This window comes from Henckelia pumila, chromosome 2 (assembly GCF_033568475.1).
Source record: "Henckelia pumila isolate YLH828 chromosome 2, ASM3356847v2, whole genome shotgun sequence".
In the NCBI taxonomy this organism is placed as follows: domain Eukaryota; kingdom Viridiplantae; phylum Streptophyta; class Magnoliopsida; order Lamiales; family Gesneriaceae; genus Henckelia; species Henckelia pumila.
This window is the reverse complement of record NC_133121.1, coordinates 117,739,116-117,745,716: the sequence shown is the minus strand read 5'-3', so window position 1 is coordinate 117,745,716 and position 6,601 is coordinate 117,739,116.

The following is a 6,601-nucleotide window of genomic DNA, read 5'->3' as shown; positions in this document are numbered from 1 at the left end:
ATCCATGTGTTTATAAAAAAAATCACAATTACAATGTTAAAAGATAATCTATATTAGTAATTAAACACACACGATGCATGTACACAATATAAGAAACCGTTGAATGTGAGCACTTTTCACAAGTTGAAAACATGCGAACGTACGTGATGGTAAAACCTAAGAAAAGTATATAAAAATATTTTGAAAATACTAAATTGTACATTAACCAATTTCAATAGTAACAATTTGATTTCAAATACTTCAAAAATCCTAAAAGAAAATTTATTCACCCAAATCATTTTCAATGGACGTAGAAATAAATGTATAATCATGCTATAGTCAATTAAAGATAACACCCTTTCTTGTCCACAACTTAGTCTCGATAGGATTCTTACAAATTAAACATGCATGTCTCCATCACTAGTCTAATCAAAATCAATTAATTGTTATGTATTATAAAATAATATCCAATTAGTAGCTTTTTTGTTTATCGTGACGGTGTAAAATAAATAAATATTTAGCAGTCTAATCAAGTTCAAAGTTGACTCTTTCTAATACAACTTATACATATGTTTTGGCTCGGTTCACTCAAAATTTCACTCGCTTTAGATAATATTGCGTTTTTTGACCTCCGGTAAATTAGTTTCGTATTTTACATTATATGTTCTTTTTCAATTATTATAATTGGTGGTCAAAATTTCATCTCTGTTTTATATTATTTACCTGTAACTTTTGGTAATAACCCATCAATAGTGATAAAAAAATCAGTCTCTTGTGATATAATATCATTTATAATTGTCGAATTGAAAATTTTAACTCGATTAATTTAAAAGGTCGCACCTCAATTAAAATCGGTGGATCAATAATTGGCTTTATTTAATTAATTGTTAATCTACGAAGGAAAAAAAGAACTTTGTTGAATATCACAAAATTAGGCTATTGTTCGCTTGATATTCGAAAATATCAACTTAGTTAACCGAAACAAACGTTATTTGGAGGCTCAACATGAGATTATCAGGTTCGAGTTCAAAAAATTAATCTTCTTTGTGTTCATCATTTTAGATGCAATTAATCGTATAATCTGTATATTTCGAGCACATGATAATAACTATGTATACCATATAAGTGATCAACGAATTATTTGCACCCTCTAAAATAACATTTCTTAAATCTCATTGAACACAAAAGGTAACGTGATGTGGCAAATTAAATATGATTTAACTGTGAAAATAATTGTTCATGATATATTTTCATATATATATATATATATATCTTATTTTCATGTTTTATTTATTTATGATACGACGACAAATAAAATAATTTTTTTCCTATTTTGGACAATGTACAAAAGCGTATAATGTATAATATTATTGTAAATGTATATGTTTTTCCGTCAAGTATCGTGTCATTAGAATTCGTTGAAGTATTGATGTCACAAAATATATATATATATATATATATATATATAAAGTTTTGAAATAAATATATCATATATGTTAAGTTTAACACAATAATATAGTATTTTGGGAATGGTGAATAATTGAGTTAAAATGTTTAAAAAATATTTTAAAAACAGGGGGAAAATATTTGTAGATGAAAAGTGTGATATTTATTTGTTTATTTTTGAGATGATAAAATGGTTACCAAACAGAACCTAAAAATATTAACATCTATTGTCCATATTATCCTTATTATAATTCATATCCCTACTTTAATTTGACCCTTATATCTCGCTTCATGTTTTCTTTATCGATCTTATAGCCTAGGTTTGGTTTATGTTATATCCATAGCATGATTTTCAAGATATTTTATATAAAATGTTCATATGAAGATCTGAGAAAACAAGAAGTATTGATATATATGAGCCAAATTATTTGTTTTCATACAAAATAAATATTTTACATAAAAATGCACAAAAAATTACAATACAATTCTAACATAAAATGGTCAAGTGCCCATAAGTAGATAAAGTCAATCTATTTAAACAAAATAATATAAATAAATTTTTAAAAATAACACTTGTAACATTAAAATCTTAGACTTTGAAATAAACAGTAACTTAATTAACTTGTGTGTTGTCATTTCCTAGTTTGATTTAAAAAATGCATGCTATTATGCATAAGAATTATATTAGATAGTCTCACAAATCAATTTTATGAGAGATGTTTTCTACTTGATTTGATCAGTAAAAAATTTTTTTTAAAAAAAATCATATTTTCATCATACATATAATAACATATAACAAAGTGAATCAACATATTTGTAAAATAAAAGATCACATGTTTTGAGAGTCTATAGGATTAATTTGGTGTAATTTTAATAAAATACATTTCATGTATAATAACTATTGAATTATCCCTTGCATCGATGAGTTTTACAAATATTCATATACTCTAGTAAATTACTTATCTGCCTAAATTATATTTTACAACACGATTCACGGAGTGAAGCATAGAGTTGGCTTCTTTAATATATATATATATATATATATATATATATATATATATATATATATATATATATATCCATTGTGAATTAAATTGAAGCGTTAATCTTTAGATTAATAAAGTGTAGTTAAACGTAACATGCATTACATGTTAAACTAAATGCATTTATTATCCTTAGTAAAACCGTAGATATTGAATGCAATATGGAGTGTTTTATGTTCTAAACTCTATATATTGTCATTCAATTTCTTCCGTAGAGACATTGTAACACCCAGTATTTTTAGTACGTAAATTCTCATGCATAATTAGGGATTTTATTTATTTAGAATTTTAGATTATGTGTTAAATAATTATGTGAAATTATTTGTGCATGTTTTAAGTTATTTTTAAGCATTTAACCCATAATTAGTGATTTTTTCATGATTTATGGAAATTTAATTATTTTATCGCGTAGACGGGACCGTGGACGGACGAGATGACAACTTTCTATCCAATTTATTTCATGAGCCTTTTAAGAGCCTAAAAATATTATTTTGAGTTTTATCTCCTCAAAATTTTCAGTATTTAATTTTATATAATTTTAGGAGTCCATTTTTATCCAAATTTAGCCAAAATATTGACTTTTAATTACCTTTAAAATTCCCTAAAATAATTATTTCGGGATTTTTAAGTTAGTTATAAGATTTTACTTATTATTTAGAGTTTTTAAGTTATATATATTGTATATTTAAAACCCTTATTAATATTTTAATTACCCTATATTCTAATTAAATCAAAAACAAATTTTCTACCCTACATTAAAACCTAGCCGCCTCCATCAGTTTTCTCCTCCACTCTTCTCCTTCTCCATTCATCGATCAGCAAGCCTAAGGCTCCATAGACGTTTTTTTTTCGAAGCTTCAAGGTTGTTCGTCGTCCCGTCGTCCCGGATTCGTTCTACACGCTCCTACCTCTTCTTTTAACGGTGCAAGGCATGTTTCCTTTCGAATTTTTTTGCCATATCAGTGTTTATGCGTGTGTGTGTGTGATCATCAGATTTATTCAAGAAAATTTTTCAGAAAAATCGAGTTGGCTTTGATTATGTGCTTTATTCATGTTTTGTGGAAGCATGCTCACGTTTTTTTAGCCATGGGTGCGTCTAGCTGCTGGCCAAGGGTCCCTAGGTTGTGTGAGGGTGGTCTGGACTCGAGTGGCTCGAGTGGTTCGAGCCAAACGAGCCCAGGTAAGGGCTGGTGCAAGGATTTGTCCTTGTGCGCACAGATTAGGGTTCACGGAAAGGGCTCGGGTTGGCTAGGGACTGGGCTACATGGCTCGGGTTTAGGGACCAGGTTAGGACCGCCCAGACGTGGGCTACGTCTGGGTGGCAGAGCTCCGGCCAGGGGCGGCCGGAGCAGGGCGAGGGCTGCTGCTCGCGGCCGAGAAGAAACAAGGGAGGGGCGACGGGTTGTAGGGTTTTGGGGTGGTCCGGGTCGGGTCTGGAAAGTCATGGGTTATGTTAGTTGGGTCCGGGTCCGGGTTAAGTTAGTTGGGCTCGGGTATTTTTATTTTTAAGTTAATTAATAAGTTTAAGTGTTTAATTGGGCTAATTAGTTTAATTAAATTAATAGGCTATATTTAATTTTCTTAGAGGGCTTAAATAATTAATTCAAGTTAGTCCACTAATTTTTATGGGCTTTAGAGCCCATGGAAATTATTGGGCCAGTTTTTGGGCTTTTAGGCCCATTGGGCCAGATTAAGTTGTTATTGGGCCAAGTATGTGCTAATGGGCTTTAATTGATTTATTGGGCTTAGAAAGGTGTTAATGGGCTTAAGTATGTTAATGGGCCAGTCTCAGTGTTAATGGGCCAGAATTTAAAAAAGTGGGCTTGAGTGTTAGGGCCAGCAGTTCAGTATAAACCATGAGAAATTGCATGTGTCCTAAATATATATTTAATTATTTTATGCATGAATGTTATTTTAGTATTTATATGTTAGTATAAAAATTAAATTAAATATATATGAAGGACACACATTTTTATTTAAGTACATGCATTCATGAAATAATTTTTATGCATGATTTAATGTTTAAGGTTGAGCAAAAGAAAATAATTTTTATGTTGGAAGTTGAAGTAGTGTGACAATTTAAGGGGGATTCGTCCCCATATGTGAACTATTGAAGGGCAGTTTACTGCCAATTTAAGAGGTGATTCGTTACCGTCACGTACGTTAGTTTACCATGCTGATCAGTATTTAATGTATGTATGGTTACACTATGGATACGACCTTTCGATGTTAGAAAATACTTTGCTCAACAATGTTTATGTATTATTATAATATTCAAGTTTAATTTAAGTTTATGTTATGTTCATGATATTTTTAAGCATGCTCATTCATGTATATGTTATGTATTAGTATTAAAGTGATTTAAATTATTTTAAACCCTTGTTATGTTAGCATGTTGGGCCTCTAGGCTCATTACACTGATATGGTGCAGGTGAGTACGTAGAGGAGGATGTAGTACCCACCGGCGGCGAGGACCTATGAGCGGACAAGCAGTAACCCCGTGACTGTTGTCTAAGTCTACGTCATGTTTTGAATATTTTTATCATGTCATACATTTTATTTATTTACAGTGGTGGATATTATTACTCATTTTATTTAAATATTTTCAGTGCATGCAAATTTTATTTATTTTGCTTATGTCAGTATTTTATTAAATGTTTGACTCAGATATTTAATTTATTAAAGGTTGCATTTTTATTTAAGTTATTTATTTTTAAATCTATTTATACTGTGCATATATGTATGGGCATATATGTACATATTTTTACTTAGTAAGTATAAAAAAAAAAATTATTTTTCCGCATATTTATTTACATTTAGAGAGTTAGGGTCGTTTCAGTTGGTATCAAAGCACGGTCCTTGGAGGGGTCATTACTGTTATGCGAGCTCAGAAATCCACGCTACCGGTCTGTAAGTTTTAAGTGTTTATAGCATGATTTACTTTTAAAAATTTAATTTAGCATTAATGTTAAAACACTTAGTTATGCATGGCGATTTACGTAAAAAAATATGTGGTGGTGCAGAATGCCTCCGAGACCTATGAACAGACGTGGGGAATCTCCACCTCTACCTCCACCTCCGCAGAACCCTCTTGCAGCATTGGAGCAGGCCAATGCTAATATGATGGCAAGGATTACTGCTCTGTTGGAGCAGCAGGCTGCACGTCCTAGACTGTCCCACGAGGAGGACGTAGCTGAGCGGTTCCAGAAGAAGGGGCCGAAGGAGTTCACTGGTACCACCGATCCATTGGTGGCTGAGGGGTGGATTCGCTCTTTGGAGTACATCTTTGCATACATGGGGATTACTGACGCCGACAGGGTGAACTGTGCGACTTATATGATGAAGGGAGATGCAGCTCTTTGGTGGGAGGGTGCTGCCAGGGGAGTACATCTTCCTACATTGACTTGGGCGGAGTTTAGGCGTATCTTCTACGCCAAGTATTTCACGGAGGATGTGCGCAGTCGCATGATCCGGGAGTTTATGAGTCTTCGGCGGGGGACAGGTCAGTGATTGAGTATGTGAGTCAGTTCGAGAGGGGCTGTCATTTTGTGCCTCTGATTTCAGACAGTCCATCGGAGAAGATGAGGCAGTTTGTGGAGGGACTTAAGGCGGATATCAAGCATGACGTATGTATGATGGACGTCGCTACATATGAGGTGGCAGTTAGTAGAGCACTGAGGTCAGAGGAGGGTAGGAGAGAGATACAGCGAGAGCAGCAGGGGAAGAGACAGATTCAGTCTGGATTTCAGCGACCATCTTCGCAGCCTCCTGCGAAAAAACAGTATACTGGGTCGTCTAAGGGCCCGAACCAGCAGCAGAGGCCACAGCAGCCGAGGGGCGGGGCCCCTAATACTAGAGGTTTTTCTACTTGCCCGAAGTGTCAGAAGATGCATTCGGGACCTTGTCTTCTGGGAGCAGGAGTTTGTTTTCACTGTAGAGAGCCAGGGCACCAGATAACTAATTGCCCGAGGAAGAAGAACACCACTGGTAGAGTGTTCATTATGCAGGCAGAGGAGGCAGACCCAGATACCTCCTTGATCACCGGTATATCTTACCCTTAGTATTTTATGATTTCTTCCTTTGGTTAAGAATTTCGATTTTTTTCTTGTGGAATATTTGTTATTTGGGATTTC